The sequence below is a fragment of the Cibotium barometz genome, chromosome 41 (assembly GCF_041138505.1).
Source record: "Cibotium barometz isolate CiBa-2024 chromosome 41, ASM4113850v1, whole genome shotgun sequence".
Classification (NCBI taxonomy): Eukaryota; Viridiplantae; Streptophyta; class Polypodiopsida; order Cyatheales; family Cibotiaceae; genus Cibotium; species Cibotium barometz.
In genome coordinates this window covers 45386823-45406216 of record NC_141086.1, presented here as the reverse complement: position 1 = coordinate 45406216, position 19394 = coordinate 45386823, and the positions used below count along the sequence as shown (strand labels likewise).

General features: G+C 38.5%; 1 long non-coding RNA gene across 1 annotated transcript; it reads left to right on the top strand.

The window, feature by feature from the left end:
• Positions 1 to 6123: 6123 nt before the first annotated feature.
• On the top strand, positions 6124 to 11594 carry LOC147614996 (uncharacterized). The gene is made up of 3 exons (XR_015263005.1): positions 6124 to 6285; positions 10973 to 11051; positions 11201 to 11594. It is a non-coding gene; the product is annotated as an uncharacterized LOC147614996 (long non-coding RNA).
• Positions 11595 to 19394: the final 7800 nt, after the last annotated feature.

The following is a 19394-nucleotide window of genomic DNA, read 5'->3' as shown; positions in this document are numbered from 1 at the left end:
GTCATCCATTAAGAAGTTGGAATCTAGCAAGCAAGGAAGAGCTAGAGCTAGAATAAAAAAGATTGGGTATGGATGACTTTGAGTTGGGTGAAGGGGAATCTCCTTATAGTCTCTTGAAAGATGTGAAGCATAAGAAGGAAGATATTACATATGGTCAACTTTTACAACTAAACTCTAGTATAAGATGACAAGGGCATAATCTTGTAAGTGTCAGACGAGTCAAGTTTAAAACGCCTCAAGCTAATGTGGTTCAACTAAGTAGGGTATCTAACATTTGGCTATTGTTAATTTTCGGATTCAGGGCAAGAAATTAAGCAAAGTTTATATAAATGGTGGAGCTCAGGTATTTGTCATGGCTGAGGAACCTGTACATGATTTGGGTTTGGAAATAACAAGTAAACCTATCTTCAGTGTCAAGATGGCCAATAGTTTAAAAGTTAAATGCCTTGGTGTGATTGAGGGTGTGGAGTTGAATGTACTTGGACAAAAGGCAGTCATTGATATGCATGTCATGCCAGCAGGGATTGAGGCATATCCCATTATTTTGGGAAGATCTTGGTTGATTGCAATGAAATCCAAGTAGGACTGGTATAGAGGATGTATTGATTTGTTTGTTGACATGCCCAAAGAAAGGAGGATAAGATATGATTTAAAAACAAGCAAGATTATGGAGATTGGGGAAAAGTTGGAATCGTAGAGAGGAGAAGATTTAGCTTCTTTTGATAGTTATATGATGATTATTCTATTGGTTCCTCAGTTGAAACTATTGGGGAATCAAGAATGGATCAAATTTTGTTGGAGCTTGAAGCAGATATCTGTGGCATGCAAATAGAAAACCACACGATGGAATCATTTTATCCTCAAGGTGAGACACCCAACATTCCAAAAGCTGATTTAATGTGGATGCTTGCAGATGATCTAACTAGTGATGAAAGAGAGCAATATGGAGTGTTTCTTGACAAGTACCCCAAAATTTTTTGCTGAGGATTTTACTCAAATGAGGGGTACATCCAATGTGGTTCATGATATCAAATTGAAGGAGGGAGCAAAGGCCAATACCCCAAACATTAAGGAGATTAGGGACAATACAAAGGCAGATCCTAGAGGAAGAAGTCACTAGATTGTTACAGGCTAGTTTCATATACCATGTTGATGATGCAGAGTGGGTGTCCCCTATAGTTAGTGTGCCTAAGAAGGGTAATAAGTGTGTAGATTACAAACCTTTGAATGTTGCTACAAAGAGGCATCATTACCCTCTTCCTTTTTAGGATGAAATATTAGATCAGGTGGCAGGGCATGAGAGATACTCAGTCTATGATGGGTTTAGTGGTTATTATTAGATTAGAATAGCTCCAAAGGACCAGAAAAAGACCAGCTTTATTACTCCATGGGGAGTGTTTTGCTATAGAGTTATGCCTTTTGTACTACTCAATGCTTATGCCAGTTTTCAAAGCGAGGTGGAAAAAATCCTTGCTCCTTATCTTGGAACCTTTGTTAGGATATTTATGGATGAATTCTATGTTTACAGTGATAGGTTGATACATGTGGAGAGGCTTGAAATTATGTTTAAACATCTTGATGTGATGATGGAGCAGCCCAGCTCAATACAGCAGCAAAGTGTAAGATAGAAGGGCTCGAGTGGTCCTCTTGGGACATGAGGTGAGTAAGAATGGTATATAGCCCCAGGTCCTTTAAAGATAGAAAGCATATTACAAATGGAGAGCCCAAGGTCCTCCAAGGAGCTAATGAGATTTGTTCAAAAGCTCATGTGTTTTTCTAGATCTTTTTGTATGCTTGCTGAATATGTTTACCCTTTTGAGGGGGGAGGTTTTTTGGCGAGCTTATTGAGGCAAGCACTCCCAAGCTTATACACAGATAATAAAAAGGGTGAGATTCTATACCATACCCTTTTTAATATACGCAAGCATGTAGCTACACACACACACACACACACACACACACACACACACACACACACACACACACACACACACACACACAAGCATGCATCTGCACACACACACACATATTAAAGAAATTATAATGCATATAATTTGTTCATAATAAAAAGGGTGAGCTTCTATACCATACCCTTTTTAATATACACGAGCATGGAGTTGCACACATACACACACATATTAAAGAAACTATAATGCATATAATTTGTTCATAAGAATGTGTTAAATATATGACTGAAATTAGAAAAAGGGCTTTTTGTACAAGAAGCCTAACTTGAACTGAGGAAAATGCAAGCATGTTTATGGAAGTTACAAAAAGGGCTTTTTTTGTACAAGAAACCTAACTTGAATCGATGACCATTTCTTCAATAAGGAAAAAGGACTTTATGTATAAGAAGAATAAATTGACCAAGTAAATTGATTTCTGAAGCCATATGGGAGTTGCAAAAGTTCTGTTTCTCCATGAAGCCTATGGGAGTTGCAAAAAGTTTGTTTCTCCATGAAGCCTAAGGATAGGACCTAGGCTTTGTCAATGCAGAAGACAATTCAGAATGTCTCAATATAGGCTGGTGAATGTACATATGCACCTGCTCATCCAACCCAAAAACCCTAAAAAATACAAAGTATAAATGTTTACATGCGAGATATGGCTGGTTCTTGGACCCTATTTTGAAAATCTGGACATGAACATGTTGGTCTCTCACAAATCTGAATCTCATACTGACCACCACTTTCTGCACCACAGCCTATAGTTTTAATGTGAAAACTTTCATACACACCTTTCTTTATGACCTTCTCCATTTTGACACTTGCATCCATCTGCATTGCACGGTTGATCCTTTGATGTGCTGCCTTGGACACCTTTGACCCCTATAATGGGTATGTGGAGCATTTTGCATTGGCAATTGAACTTCTGTGGTAGCTACTGAACTAGTTCCTGCAGTTGAAATATCAACAGCGGGGGGAGGGATGGTCTCCAACTTGAAGCCAGCAACTTCAACTTATTCACCTCTTCTTGTGTGAGATTAGTGCCTGTCAGAAAAGGCCAACTTTGTGGTATGGCTAGCATTGGAAAAATGTTTTTGTCAACTTTCCAGGTGTGTGTACAATCTGTATTGCAAAACCACATCATCTGTGATTTTGTGCGCATACCATCATGATACTTCCTCGTTTGCAAAGAAACTAGGGGATGCACGTGCCTTAATCAATAATTGGCTCATTGCACTTTCGGCCATCTATCCTCCACACCCAAGACATTTCACACGACTCCCAAGTGGAGTTCTTCAAATCTCCCAATAGGTTTGATTCACCTCCCTCTCTACCACAAGTTGACCATCTTGCATTACAAGAATCCTAGTACTTGTGGTGTTAGAGTTTGCTACTGTGTCTTCATTAGCAGCACAATTTGGAGTATCATAAATCAGCTTTCTAGCTTTTTTTGCCACACAAGCTCTTGTTGTATACTCTAGACAATGACTGCTATCCTCTTGTTGTATAGTTATACTCTAGACAATGACTGCTATCCTCTTCAATATCAATCGCTATTTTAGGGCTCCTTCGTCTTGGGAAAGTCTCTCTTTCTCCCTCTAGATGACTTTGATGAGTGTACATTGGCGTTCCTGCAATTGTTTCTTTCATAGTACGAATCACTTAAGTTTTCCTCATTTCTTTGGCTCTTTCTACCCTTTTAACAAGTTTCTCTAAGCTAGGGCCAATACCCAAGTGTTTTCCACTTTGATACCCTTGCATTTTGGCACTTTGAAGCAGAGCATTTACCAAGTCTCACTAACAGCAACATCATACAAGCTGATCTTGCTCTTAAAACCTTTTCCAGCAAGCCAACTCCCATGCTTGCTCTTAGCAAGGTTGGTGCGTGGTGTGGTTGCCATATCTGCGCTATACACAAGACCTGTACACAAAATAAATCTTAGAATTAAAATTTGATAGATGGAACATATATATGAACAAGGAATACATAAATTTGATAGATGGAACATACATATGAGTGAGGAATACATAAATTTACTTATAGCACCCATCATATCACCCCAATGTGCTATTCTTATGTGCCACCAACTTAGCCAGCTCTCCATGTAATGTATATCTCTCTTATTCACTTTTCCCCCTATGTTCCACCATTTCCTTATCATGGTATACTTCTCTTGAGTTTCTTCTTTTGTTGCTGTTCGCCATGACTCACACAATTGTAAGTGCTCCTCTTGAAAGTCCTTTTGTACATATCCCACGGTGTGTTTCTGTAGGCTCTGCTCCCAATGAAACAAACAAGTTCTTTCACGACCATGCATTACATTTTTAACTCCACCATTAAACACATGGCGTACTACTCCAGTTGGCCTGTGACTCATCGGCCATGAATCCAAAGACGTTTTCCTGTGGGTGCCCAATACACAACATCACCTCATTCATCATTTCACAAAAAAAAATTTGTGCCTCGGTGTCTTCTTCTTTCATTTCACATGTTGCTATGGTTAGTAATTCCTGCAAGCTACACAATTGACATAGACTTATTGTTTAGTTTAAACCATGATTGAAATAGACACACATGGGACATATATTTGATTGATCTTGTAATATACCTTGGATCGTAGTAGACATGACATGCAAGTGTTTGACCACCCAACTGCAAGTGTTGACCACCCAACTACTCTTCGTGTGTGGTCAAACATAACCCATGCAGTGTTTAAATCACCACTTCCATCCCGATCCATCTGCCTCACCAAGTCAACACCACCAGATGCAAGTCCTTTTGTAGACATTTTGAAAATGAAGCATCGGTCCTCAAATCCTTGTCTAGGAAAGCGACTACAATGAAAAAAATCATACATAAAATTCTTCTTTAACTCTAAAATAGCATCAAGTCCCAATCCTCCTAGCAATGCAGACTTCCTTGCTTTATTTACCATCCTTTCAAAACTGCAAATACAACCATTCAATCAATCAAGGATTTCTTGATATATGGCTCCATAAATATATAAAAGATAGGAACTTTTCAAAACCTTTTTGTTTGCACTAAGGGGCATAGCTGATCAAGGAAGTTTGATAATTCTTTGTCTCCAAAGAGTTCCTCCTTCTTTCTCCCAGCCTTCATTACAATGTCCTCAATGATATTTTTGGCAATTGACATCTGAATTTTTTGTGGACCTACTCCTCTCTCCACTTTGACAACATTCTCTACAAGGTTCTTTACTTTTTGAACGTCTTTTCTTGATGTGCCGACTTGAACCTCGTATAGATGTGTTCCAACATGAATCATTAGCCTTGTATGTGTATTATCCCACGAAAATATGTAATATACCAGACATGACAAGGTCCCTATGCAGATGACAAGTTTTTTACAAAAATGGCACACCAATGTGCCAACTCTAGCAATGGCTAATGTGCCAAGATCACATTTTTTTAAATGAGACTTTTGAAGAAAGCCTTGTTTCTGGTCTCACTGTTCCTGAAATGTGGACATACTTGATTCTGACACTCAAATATACCTGCACAATATGCCACTATGACAATTGCATGAATGTTGTGATGACGAGATGAAATTGGCCTTGTCCATATGTGTCCATCATACCTATGCTCCATGCCTTCCATATTAGCAAGCGTCCCAAAAGTTGGCGAAAACACATAGATACAGTCACTATTGTACTCCCTTGGTAGTTCATCAACTTTTTCTATCCTTTGAATCTATCCCATGAGTTTTCCAATGACTATAGAGATGAGTTCATCTTTCTAACAATGGGAAGGAAGCTTGAAGGAGGACAATAGTTTCTAGCAGAGTACTCCAGGGTACTCCTGAGGTCTCAAAGGCACCTCTTCATCCACCTTAGTACCATCATCATCTAGGTCAAAGTCAATATTGATTCCATAAGCTTTTTCTTTACCATCTTGAGCATTGATGTCCCAATTTGTCTTGGTTAAATCCATGCCAATGTCTTAGATTATTTTGACATCAGGAACAAACCCATATCACTAAACATGAGGTCAACCAAATACCCCATATAGACATGGTGCCAGATCTAGATTCATACCAATGTTACATAATATTCTTGCCCTAGGTCCAAAACCATGTCAATGGTTTTGGACATGATGCCAGATCTAGATTCATACCAATGTTACATAATATTCTTGCCCTAGGTCCAAAACCATGTCAATGGGCATGATGCCAACCTAGAACCCAATTTGTTTTAGACCAAACAAATGTCACAAAGTTTTAGGCTAAAGCATGAAAATGTTGACACAGTGGTTTAGGTTGAGGGACGGATCTCGTTGCATCCATGCCACTGAAGGTCTTCCACACCCCCACGCCACTCAGGTTTGATCTCCGCCCCCATTTTTTTTAAACCTTGCGCCCAACGCAAACTATTGAAGACTAGGTGAAGCTTTTGTTATTGCACCCGACGCAAGCTGTTGCTTTGCATGCCCGGTGCAAGCTGTTATAGAGAGCAAAGGCCTTGTGTATTTGGTACACTGTGTATTTCCTGAGGAGCAGCAACACAAACTTTCACCCAAGGCTACGAAAGCCATACTTGTTGGCTATGGTGAAAGGTTTGGGGTAAAAGGCTATCGCATTTATCACGGCAATTCTCTTTCAGTCGTGATGATCTGTATTTTAAAGAGCATACCGAATGCTTCAATCAAAACAAAGGCTTGTGCCCAGCGTGCAAGCCATTTTTCGGTTGTTCATCTTTGAGATGGCTTAGAGACATGGACTTGCACCTCCATCAAAACAAAGACATGGCCCTGCACCTCCATCAAAACAAAGGCTTGTGCCCGGCGTGCAAGCCATTTTTTGGTTGTTCATCTTTGAGATGGCTTAGAGACATGGCCCTGCACTTCCATCAAAACAAAGGCTTGCGCCTGGCGCAAGCCATTTTTTGGTTGTTCATCTTTGAGATGGCTTAGAGACATGGCCCTGCACCTCCATTAAAACAAAGGCTTGCGCCTGGCGCAAGCCATTTTTTGGTTGTTCATCTTTGAGATGGCTTAGAGACATGGCCCTGCACCTCCATCAAAACAAACGCTTACGCCTAGCGCAAGCCATTTTTTAGTTGTTCATCTTTGAGATGGATTAGAGATGATCCTCTATACCTTATGCCAGGCGCAAGCCATTTTTCCCTTATGCCCGACGCAAGACATCTTGAGGCTGATCTTATCTCTTTCTGTGACTCGATGATGGCTATTGGCAAACCGTGCATTGAGTGTAGCCTCCTGCTAGAATTGGGAATAAACAGTGTCCACCCATAAACATATTGTTAATTTGTGTTGATGGTCCTAATCAACACACCAATCAATGGCATAGTGTGCTGATTTTTCCCTTACGCCCGGTGCAAGCCATTGATTAGTGTATTGATTTTTCCCTTACGCCCGACACAAACTATTTTTCCCTTATGTGTTTAATATCTTATGCATATTTAACATCTGTTTTGATATACAATGTGCATGTCTCCTCCATGTGTGCGCGGAAATGCCAACCTCTAGTAGATATCCACTAAGGTCTCATTGTCGGGCTTTAACACATCAAGATGAAAACATTGTAGTTGAAGAAAATGAAGGGCTCAAAGCTCAATCTGTAATGACAGGACTTGAGAGTGCAGCTAATGTACAACAAGGTGAAGTAGGCCTCAATCCCCTGAAGTCGTTGTTGCCAAAACGAGGATGATGATGTAGCTACTTTAGGAGAAGATGTGAATCTCAATAGGTATGGCAAAGAGATCAAACTTGACATTCTGCAAGATGTGTTGCAAACTATGTCAATGAAGAAAAGAAGGGCTCCACCGCCAATTTCTCTTTGTAGGCTTCTGGTCAATGAGGCAATAAGAACCATCAGTGGTAATATCAATGAGCTTGCCACAAAGTTTGATACTATGGGCTATTGTGCTTCCATGGGAAACTTCTTTGTATCAATGAGTAGGCCTGGGGAGCTTGATCTTGAGGTGAATGATGATGATCACGCATTGTGGGGCCCAGTGTGGAATCTGGTCAATGAAGAATTTGAGGCAGAGATTCAAGATGATCCAGAGTGGAGCATATTGAGCAGTAAAAGGTTTCTTGTTTGGGGTGGAAACCATAAATGTAGTAAGGCATGGATGGAACGCATCAAGCACAGTATCTATCCACTCAACTTTGAGGCAGAGATTCAAGATGATCTAGAGTGGAGCATATTGAGCAATAAAAGGTTTCTTGTTTGGGGTGGAAACCATAGATGTAGTAAGGCATGGATGGAACGCATCAAGCACGGTATCTATCCACTCAACTTTGATCCCTCCCTCTACTCTAATTGTTATCCCTCTATATAATACATTGAGTAAACATTGTAGTGTACTCATCTCAATCTTGACATGTTCGTGTGTATTGTCAATTTTTGAAGTTTGAAAAATCTCAAGAAGGTAAAATATTACTTACACTTGCCGAAGTTAATAGGTAAGATACATGTGAGCATCCTTTTCTTCGTAGACTCTTGTGGAATAGAAAAATATTCGTGGATCTGAATGTATTTTTCTTTTAGGCTTACTCAGGTCCATGTGCCTCATACACATGATATATTTCTTATGCAAAAGTTTGGAATGTTCGACAAGGGTACTTTAATGAGGTACTTCTCCAATGATGAGCAAAAGCTCCTTGCTCTCATGATGAGAAAAGAGATGAAGGGGCAAAACAAACCTGGTATAATTGTCCCATGGCAGTTCTCTCACAATTTATTTTCAAGGTATCTATGAGCTCATTCTTGCTTTTTCTTTTGCTCAATCATTGTTGTTTAATCTTTGACTCTATTTTTCTTTATTGATTGAATAAGGATAAGTTTGCAAATAATCATGAGGAGGAGATAAATAAAGTAAGCTGAGATACCATGACATTTGAGGAGTGTGAGGAGACACATGGAGTAGCAATAAAGAAGGCAGAGGAATTGGTGAGGTAAAGGATATAAGCTTGCTGCCATTGCAAATCCTATACATGGTGAAGGATTCTTTTGAGTGTTGTTCTCCATTAACTTTGAGCAAAAGGGAAAACAAGTAACTGAAGACAAACTGGGGTACCTATGTGCAAGAAACATTGGATCCGATAAGTAAATGATCTTTTTCCTTACTCATGTAAATCACTTTCTTGTTTTTTGTTATGCACATAGCATTGTCTTGTACATGCTATGATCATTGTTTTTTATGCAACAACATGTATCATTGTTTAATGGACTATATAGGAAGAAAGAGATGTTAAAGCTCCTTGCTTGAGATTCAGACACATGGGAAGCTCATGGCATGAAGGCTGACAAATAAGTCATTTTGCAAATAAGTCATTTTGCAAGTACATCTCCAAGGAGACATATTGGAGTCAAATGATTGATCTTGTAATGAAGATGGTTTCTATTATGACTCTCGATCTTAGAGAGGATCAAGTGTAGGTTCCCTGAGATACACTTATCTATTTCCAAAGCTGTAGATAAATCCATTTCAAGGGTGCATTCTTTGACATTGAGGATGATATGAGACACCATGTTCTTCCTGAAAAACAACCATTCATGACTATGTCTGTTTGTCATCTTGTTTTACAGAGGTGACTTGTTAAGATGACAATTTAACAAGGTCAATAATATGCATGTCTAATGCATACTTACGTAAAAGTAACTTGGATATTGCAGGTGGGTTATGCACCTACACCGAGGATAGGATATCACTAATATTCCCATGGAGTGTCATGATTGGGTGATTAAAGATGGACCCTCTACCATGTATACACCAAATCTTGTGGCTCGGATCGACACAAAATGGGAGTTGGATGTGTGTCCTCAGCAGTGGATTGATTATCCATCGGGAAAGAGACACCCTTTGGAGAGGCAAACTTGTTTGCAGGTAAAAACCATGTCTTATTTTAGCTTCCATTGTACCACATGCTTAATGGGCAATCCATGTATTATCTTTACCACTTTGAATAATAGAATGGTTGAGATGGAAAGAGTAGGGTATGAAGGCTCCTGATGAATAAGGCTCAACTTCCAAGAAAAAGGAGTTAAGAACCAAGAGAGGAATTGACCACTTGAGTAGTAAGAAGAACCTCTTTGATTCAATTCCTTTAGACACTGACCAGCCAGAGGTTGATGTGGGAGGCACGCACGACCATGGAAAGAAGACTGGAGAAATGCAAGGTAAGAAATCTTTGGCATGAATACAAGGTAAAGTTCAATATATGGATATGTAATTCCTAACCATGTTCCTAGGCAAAGGAGGAGGTTCTTCATCTAAATATGTGTACCATCGTGTCATCAAAGGTGACATTATGATGGTTGCAGATGCCATTGGAACAATAGATGGCTACAAGCTAATAGTATCTCTATGTGAGCATCATCATGTGATGTATAAACCATTCTATTTTTTACCATATGTACATATGATTATCTATTTATAGGGTGCTTCGAAAAGTTTCAAACTTGTTGATTTGGAATAGTCCTCAAGACTTGTCACATTGCAAAGCACAAGTAGTGATCAAGTGGCTATGATGATGTGGGCAGACTTTCTGACATCCCTTGCACAGTGTGGGATGGGCCAACGAATTCCCGAATGGAATATCTTTAGCAAAGCACTAGCAAAAGCTAATTTCAAGTTTGCAAGGGATTTTGTGGGGTAGACGAGGGATGGATGGTCACAACTTGTCTACCAGAGCACCTTCCTGTGATACATAAGGTAGCTGCTACTCATGGGTTTACTTTCTATCGTACATTGATGGTATACATCAACCCTTCCTACATGTGCAAGGATCCAAAAGTGGTAAGTCAACATGAACATAAAATATATAATGCATTTCATTATTTCAATGGAATTTGTAAATGTTTATGGGTTAAGTTATGTTCCCACATAACTTTAGTGTGTTTCCATTCTTGCATGTTGAATGGCTAGTGCTATCCTCTTTCTTTCGTAATGATTTTAAGCAACTCATCTACAACAAGGCAGAAGTATTTAATAAATATCCTAAACTTTGCATTGCTGGTACCAATTGGATGAGGGAGTCAGAGCTTGGAGAGGAACCAATGTCAACTTTCCAAAATGCCATTGTTCGAGGAGGTGTAGAGAGGAATAAAGGCTTGAGTGGGTAAGTTATCTATATAAGGTCCCGATGTGAAGTGTGTGCTTTATTAAGATGCAAGTCTATGAATGTTATATTTAACTCTCAATGCTTTGTAGGTTTCTCATACATTGCTTTTACGAGTCCATGAGACACGATCATTGATGTGTTTGTAGGGACAGGAAACATGGCCAATGCATGCAAAGAGTTGGGCCGACATTGCATTTATTTAGAGAAGGATGAGCTCATGTTAAAAGAGTTTCTTAGACTTGCCTCTCATGAAAGAGAGGAAGGCAAAGATGAGTAGGTATACTTGGATGCTTGATGTTGGAGATATGGATATTTTTTGATTTTGTGCATGAACTATGGTTGTTATGAGTTAGTAGTGTTGGAACTATGGTTGTTATGAGTTACTAGTGTTGGAACTATGGATTGTATCTTTTGTTATACTTCTCAAATGTATGGTCTTAAAGAATAGTATGGTATGGTCATGAAGGATGATGCACATTAGTGCTTGTCCCATTTATGAAGTATGATGAGGTTTTATACGCAAATGATAGTATTAATGCCTATTCTACATGTTGATTGTAAGAGAAAAGTAGATGTTTGGAAACCGCATTGTTTCATACTTCACATTTAAACTATGGTTATTTTGTGCTTCTATGTTGGAAGTATGGAGCTTTTTTACATTTGTGTTGAAACTATGCTTTTATGAATCTTTTTGGACTTCTTAAATGCATTGTCATAAAGAAAGGTATGGTATGGTATGGTATGGTCATATAAGATGATGTACATAGCATGATATGGTCGTATATGATGATGCACATTATCACGATATCATCATAAACAAAGGTATGGTATGGTCACATGATATGGTTGTAATAATCTGATTTGCATAAGTGGTGAGGGTAAAGCATGAATCATGGTGCTTCTTATATACAAGTGATGTGTACATGTAACTTTTTGTGATAGAAAAGCATCATGTGATGCTACATATGACCAGAAGACAAACACTATATAACTTATTATTCCATACTAGCCGATGAAGCTTGCACTCATAGGTGCTGGAGAAGCTTGCCTAAAAGTTAAAACAAATGCTTGCATGTGCTTCAAAAGCTTGCCTTCACCTATAGAAGCTCATGTCTCCTCTAGATGGCTCGCCTTAGTAAGCTCGCCAAAAAAGTGCATCCCCCTTTTGAGAGTCTCAAAGATATGTTTTCTACTCTTCCAACAATGATGCCCCTAGATTGGAGTCAGCCTTTCTATCTGAGCCTTAGTGTTGGAAAACATGCAGTAGGAGTAGTGCTAATGCAAAAAGGAACAAAGCAATCTTATATGAGACATGTTTTTCATATCAGTAGCAAGGCAATGGGCGAGATAGAAAAAACTTGCCTTGAGGTTAAGGCCATACCACATTAGAATTATGTAAGGCAGGTAACATATAGTGAAACACTTGAAAGTGTTTTACAAAGGGGTTGGGGAAATATGTGAGAGGAATCTATAGCCAAGTTCAAACATGATGTATAGGCAGATGTAATGTACATAAGATGGTGTGAAGTGGATCCTAGGTGGTAAAAGCGACACATATTAGCCTAGTGGAAATGCATGCGCGAAGAAAGAAGGAAAGAGTATGGGCAATCGAAGGAATCAAGCGGCACAACTTTCTAGAAGAAATGAGGTAACGATGACGGGTTGATGAAGGGGAGAAATTAAGAAGTTTTAAAAAAAGAAGGAAAAAGGGAGTGAGTAGAGAGACTACAGAGAGGACTACAGAGAGGAGGTTACTCACGGATGGGAGGTCTTACAAATTTTGAAGGTTGCACAGTGAAGATTGACACAGTGGGAGTGGAATTGGTTGAGTCAGAGAAGAGGGTGTACAGAGGACCAGAGAATAAGCTCTAGGAAGTTGTTGCCCTAGTATCTCTGTGTGGCATCCCTTTAGAGACTTGGCTCAATCTAAAACTAGCTCAACTATAGCTGATGTTTGTCAGATGAAGGTTGGTTTGTGTGTGTATGAGAAATACATATTGTTTGTGTGTTATGGATCACCCACACCCCTCATGAAACACATCCAACAATAATATTACCTATTGAACTGCAACTAGATATTTCCAATGGCGGGACTCGTATCCCTTGAGGTCTCCAATATCTACAACTCCTTGAGAAGCAATTCCACAGCACCTCCCCGCCGCGAGCATTGTCACATCGTTGTGTTGCATTACGTGTACTCGTCCCTCCTCTCACCTTAATTCACTCACACACACTCACTAGCATGGATTAGAGAGAGATTAGCAAGAGCAAGACTCTATTGCACAATGGGAGAGTTCTTTGTATTATGAGAGATATTCACTTATATACATGGTGCCATAAGTGTTCACACTCACTTAAATATATGGCTGATTGGGAACTTTAGGTACTCATAAGAGGCCTAATTCTATTACAATAACTAATCTCATAATATATCCATGAATTACATCACTTGCGGCTTCATCCTAACTTGCAACCACATGCTCGTGAAGTAGGAATCACCATAAGTATTCTGTCGGACCATTACGCGCACCCGTCCAAGTTGTAGATTTGGACACCATTGCTTCATATCTTGAATGTATGATCTTTTGGTGTATCTACCTTGACTCCTTGATGTAAGATAATGGTGGTATTTCTTGTTAACCCTAGGAATGGGTTAACATTCCCCCCGACTTGATATCGATTGCATCCACGTGATTGCGTTGAAGACCTTTTTGTGGGGAGAATCGACAATCTTTGTTGATGGCTTTTGATGTTAAGTGACATTCGATGGTCTTTGTTCTTTCGGAAGGAATAAGAAAGGTTAGTTAGTTAACGAAAAGGTTAGTGGTTTATTGGGAATCCCTAATAGGGTGGGGGTGGTGGGGGTTGTTCAAGTGTTTGCATTTTTATAATTGTGTGAGCATTGTTTTTTTGGGTCTATTTTTTGCTCACTTTGTTTTTGGAAATCATAAGCAAAGGTACATGTTATTTGTGTTAGTTTAGAAACTAAGAGATGTTAATAATGGGGGAGAAGAGAAGGAAGGCTCCAGAGGAGGAATGTAGACAAAATCATTAGAATGAGATTGTGATTCTCAGTTTCTCATCTGATTCATTGAAATAGCATTCATCATTGAAGAATTTAGTCGTTGATAATATTCCTTTTTGTGGTAGGATTGTTGTTAAATGTTGTTGAGGAGGATTTGTTCCTGCATGTTTCTTCCCATGTGTTTTTTTTGTGTTTATGTATATTTAAGTGCTCTATGAAGCAAGTAAACGTGAAGTACATTAAATGAGTCAATTGGACTTATTGAGCTAATGCTGGTTGAAGTAGCCACTTGTTGGAAAGGCATGAAAGAATCACATCGACTTGTAAGGCTAATTGAGATATATTCTCTAAGGATTAGAGATTAATGTGTTGTGAAGACTCTAGCCGCTTTTGGAGAGGTTTGCAATTTGAAGGAAAATTCCAGGTGATGGGTTGTACCATTGACTAGGCTTTCGGCCACCATGGCCCCCTCCCATCTGAAGATTTATTTGGAAAGTTATCGATGGTGAGACTCTGGTGCAAATGTCCTCCAGTGCAAGAGTATGGACATGCACGCATGGAGCAACCGCTACATTAACTTAGCCAAAAAAATAGTAAGCTATAAGTTTAACAAAAATTTATTGGCTAGTGAATTTTATTGGGAGTTTTTTGTGATATTCTACCATTTTTGTGACTCTCTTGTGTATGGTTTTTTTTAAATGATGGGGAAAACATTAGTAAAGTGAGCAATAACAACACTGGAGTGATGTGGGGAACTAGTAGAGTAATTAGTTTGTGCCATGAAGAACCAATAGACTTTAGGTCATGACATGAAAGCTTAACACGTGAAAGCTTAAAGCGTTAAGTGTTAGGGCGTGAAGGCCTAAAGTGTGAAAGCTTAAGAAGTGAAAGGATTAACCTGTGAAGGGATTAAGCCGTGAAAGGCTTAACCTATGAAGGGCTTCAGTCGTGAAAGACTTAACCTGTGAAGTGCTAATTCATGAACTATTAAGGTGTGAAGGCTTAAAGCGTGAAGTGTTAGGGCATGAAGGCTGAAATTGTGAAAGCTTAAATCATGAAGTGTTAGGGAGTGAGATGTTAATTTGCTTTTTTTTTTGTTATCACCTTGCGAGCAAAAGGTTCTTGTGGTGGCTATTCTCCTTTTTTGAGAGGATATTTCCTTATGTGTACCGCGTAGCTTCAGCACTCATGCTTCTCTTCCAGAGGGGTGAAAAGAGCATTGTGAGTTTTTCCTTGATGCGCTCATAAGTCTCCGTTTTGTAGACATGGGAATTAATACTTGAATTTATGGCTTAATTGTTGTCGAGGTGGTAGGTACAGATTCTGGTTGGTTGCCATTAGGGTTGAATGAACACGCAAGCTCTTGTGTATTTGTTGAATGCACGAGATAGGTTGAGTGGCTTGCTTGGTGTTGCTTGGGCCTCCATTGTTGTTGAACTTTAGGTGAAGCTGTTGGGATTAAAGGTGCTGCTAAAGCATTCCTTCCTTTGTTGAATCTTGGCAACCATATGATAGGATTACCATCATAATACCCTTGTTTTCTGAAGCACATGCATAGGCACCCATCTTTAATGAACATTATGAATTGGGACTGATGTTTTTGGTGCTAAGGTTTCTTTCTTTGTGCAGGGTTAGGGGAATTTTTAAGGTGCTTGGGAATCCAAGCTTTAGTATTGCCTTACCCACACTTGTTGAGATGTTGGAGTTGTTTTGAGGAACTCGCATCATAAGCTTTTGTGCATGGTGTTGTGGAGTACTTTTATTCTTCCTTGGCCTCTGAGTGTTGCGTTGAGGAAGAGGCTTTGATAATCGAGGAACCTAGATTGGATTGGCACCTTCGTGATAGCCTTGGGCTACAAGTAGCTGATTCTCCACCCACATTTTTATACCATTAAGATATCTTGATTTTGGCTATCATGGTGGAGTTTTCTTTTTGGTTGAAGTGGAAGGATTGGGTCCCTTCTACACATTGGTTGGCACTGAGGTTGCAGGTGTGAGACTCGTGGGCGTTGTTTGACAGATGAGGCTTCAGTCTCTTGTAGAGTGGTGTTGATGATGTTGAGTCTTTTGAGCATGTAGCCTTCTCCTGCGGCGGTGAGGGTGGTGGATGAAGAGGCGTGGGCTCCGAGGATTTTCCTTTGAGGTCCTTTTTAGAGATAGGTGGTTGCGCTTGGGGACTTCTTCAGGAATAGCTATTAATTGTTGTGAGATTTTGGCATTGAACTTCGTTGGCACTTGGAGGATGGAATTGAAGTGGGGTAGATGAAAAGATGCAGGGGAGAAGAGAGCTTGATCTCTTGCAAGCACACACACACACTCACAAAACCCTAATAGAGAACACATAAGGTGAGAGGCTGAAAATCTTCTTCTTCTTCTTCACTCAACACTCAACACACCATATACAAAGATAAGAGTACACACATATGAAAGGTACTCAACCAAATACATAATAGGATTCTCTATAGTGTGAACCCAACTAAATTAGCTAGCGCTATAACTATGCCAGTCTCTAGAATGGCTGTCACACAGCCTGTCATCCCACTGGCTGCATATCACCCATGATCTTACCAACCATGCCAGTGGTGTAAGTGTGGGCCCTATCCCCCACGCGGGTCATTAGTGTCCACCGCCTCACTAGATGAGCTCGATATCTCAACACTCCCCCTCGAGCTCAACTCCATCTCATGTACACCAAGCAAAGTCCTGAATCTGTGGAGCTTCTCTGTACCCAATGCTTTGGTGAAGATGTCAGCTACCTGATTCTGTGTGTGCTAACATAAACAAGGTCAACATCTCCTGCCAAGACCTTCTCTATGACAAAATGGTAGTGGACCTCTATATGCTTCGTGCGAGCATGAAAAACTAGGTTCCTGTGGCCAACTGTATACTGCTAATGTTGTCACAGAAAATGACAACTTGTCTATCCACCACTGATAGACCCAAATCTGCAAGTAGCTTTTTCAACCAAGCTACCTCACATGCTGGCATAGCAGCACCTTCGTACTTGGCCTCTGTAGTGGATAGAGCAATAGATAGAGCAACTGTAGGCTGCTTCTTGTTGCTCCAAGTCACTATAGCACTCCTCCCCAAAGAAAACATGAAGCCACTAGAAGATATTCTATTTGAGATACTACCAGTGCCCAACAATTAGCATATGTGTACCCATGTACACATATCTCTGCCCCAGTTTCATAAAATAGTCCACAATGCAAAGTAGAGCTCACATACCTCAGTATGCGTCTCAATGCATCCAAATGTGGCTTCTGAGGAACCTGCATAAACTGACTCACCAACCCAACAGCATAGCTCAAATCTGGCCTGGTGATCGTCATGTAGAAAGTTTGATATAAGATTTCTTTACACATTTATTTATGCATAAATTCCATTTAAGTAGATTAATACTTTCGAAGTAAAAATCAATCTTTTATGCATCTTTCTATGCATAAATTCCTTTTAAAATGAAAATGACACTTTTGAATTAAAATTCAATCTTTTATGCATCTTCCTATGCATAAATTCAATTTAGATGAGAATGACACTTTTGAATCAATCTTTTATGCATCTTCCTATGCATAAATTTAATTTGGTAGGAATTACACTTTTAGAATAAAAGAATTTCTCTTATGCATCTAAGTTATGCATAAAATCCATTTATGATGAAAATCACACTTTTAGTATAAAAAGAATATCTTTTATGCATACCTCTATACATGAAATCCAATATGATAAGAGTAACACTTTTACAATAAAATAATCAACTTTTATGCATACCTCTATGCATACTTTCATGCATACCTCTATGCATGAAATTCAAAAATGATAAAAGTCACACTTTTATAATAAAATAATCAACTTTTATGCATACCTCTATGCATGAAATCCAAATATGATAAAAGTCACACTTTTATAGTAAAATAATCAACTCTTATGCATACCTCTATGCATGAAATCCAATATGATAAAAGTCACACTTTTATAATAAAATAATCGACTTTTATGCATACCTCTATGCATGAAATCCAAATATGATAAAAGTCACACTTTTATAATAAATTAATCAATTTTTATGCATACCTCTATGCATGAAATCCAAATATGATAAAAGTAACACTTTTATAATAAAATAATCAACTCTTATGCATACTTCTATGCATGAAATTCAATTGTGATAAAACTAACACTTTTATAATAAAATAATCAACTTTTATGCATACCTCTATGCATGAAATCCAAATATGATAAAAGTAACACTTTTATAATAAAATAATCAACTCTTATGCATACTTCTATGCATGAAATTCAATTGTGATAAAACTAACACTTTTATAATAAAATAATCAACTTTTATGCATACCTCTATGCATGAAATCCAAATATGATAAAAGTCACACTTTTATAATAAAATAATCAATTTTTATGCATACCTCTATGCATGAAAATCAATTATGCATAATATAAAAATCAATTTCTCTATGATTACAATGAATATCTTCAATTAATCTAGGATGATAATTCCTAGAATATGGTAGGAAGTCCTCTTTTTATACTTTGAATGAAATTATTTTATGCGTAATTTTTATAAAAAATTTGCCATAGCTCCGCTGCTATGACTGATAAATCTCAATTTTTCTAAGGGATAAAGCTATGCTTAAGAAATAATTAGAATGATCCCCAATTGGATCAATAATCCATAATGGATTTAATCATCAATATTCATGAAATACATAAACTAAAAGCATAGAAAAAAGCCATTAATTTGGCCTCAAGTATAGAATAATCTTGGATTAAGGAAAAGCTTTATGAAAAGCTTCATTTGGATTGAGAATGGGTCATGAGTATGACCATTTCTTGAGTGAGAGAGAGAAATTACATAAAAACCATTTGAATTAAGCATAAATGGAAATTTATGTAATTCTTAACTATCATTAGTCAATTAACTTCAATAGCATTCATTAAATTATGTAACTATTCACTACCATTCATCAATTAACTTCAATAACATTCAAAAACCATTCCAATTAAGCTTCTCAAGCTTGAGAGGGGTTGAGAAGAGAGAAACATTGAGAATTTATAGAAAGTGATCAAAATTCACTAATTACCTTACAAATTGCTTGATTCTTTGTTCACGGTAGAGGCCCCCAACTAATTAATTGGTTAAGTATGTTGATGGAGCCACCAATGGGGATTGAAGAAAGAGGGAAGCTCCAAAAACTAGTGAATTATTAATGAATTCACAGTTCTTGGCTTAGGTGGAGTAGAGTAACGATGCATAAACACTATATATTTTTCAACAAGGAGGAGGCTTCTATTTATAG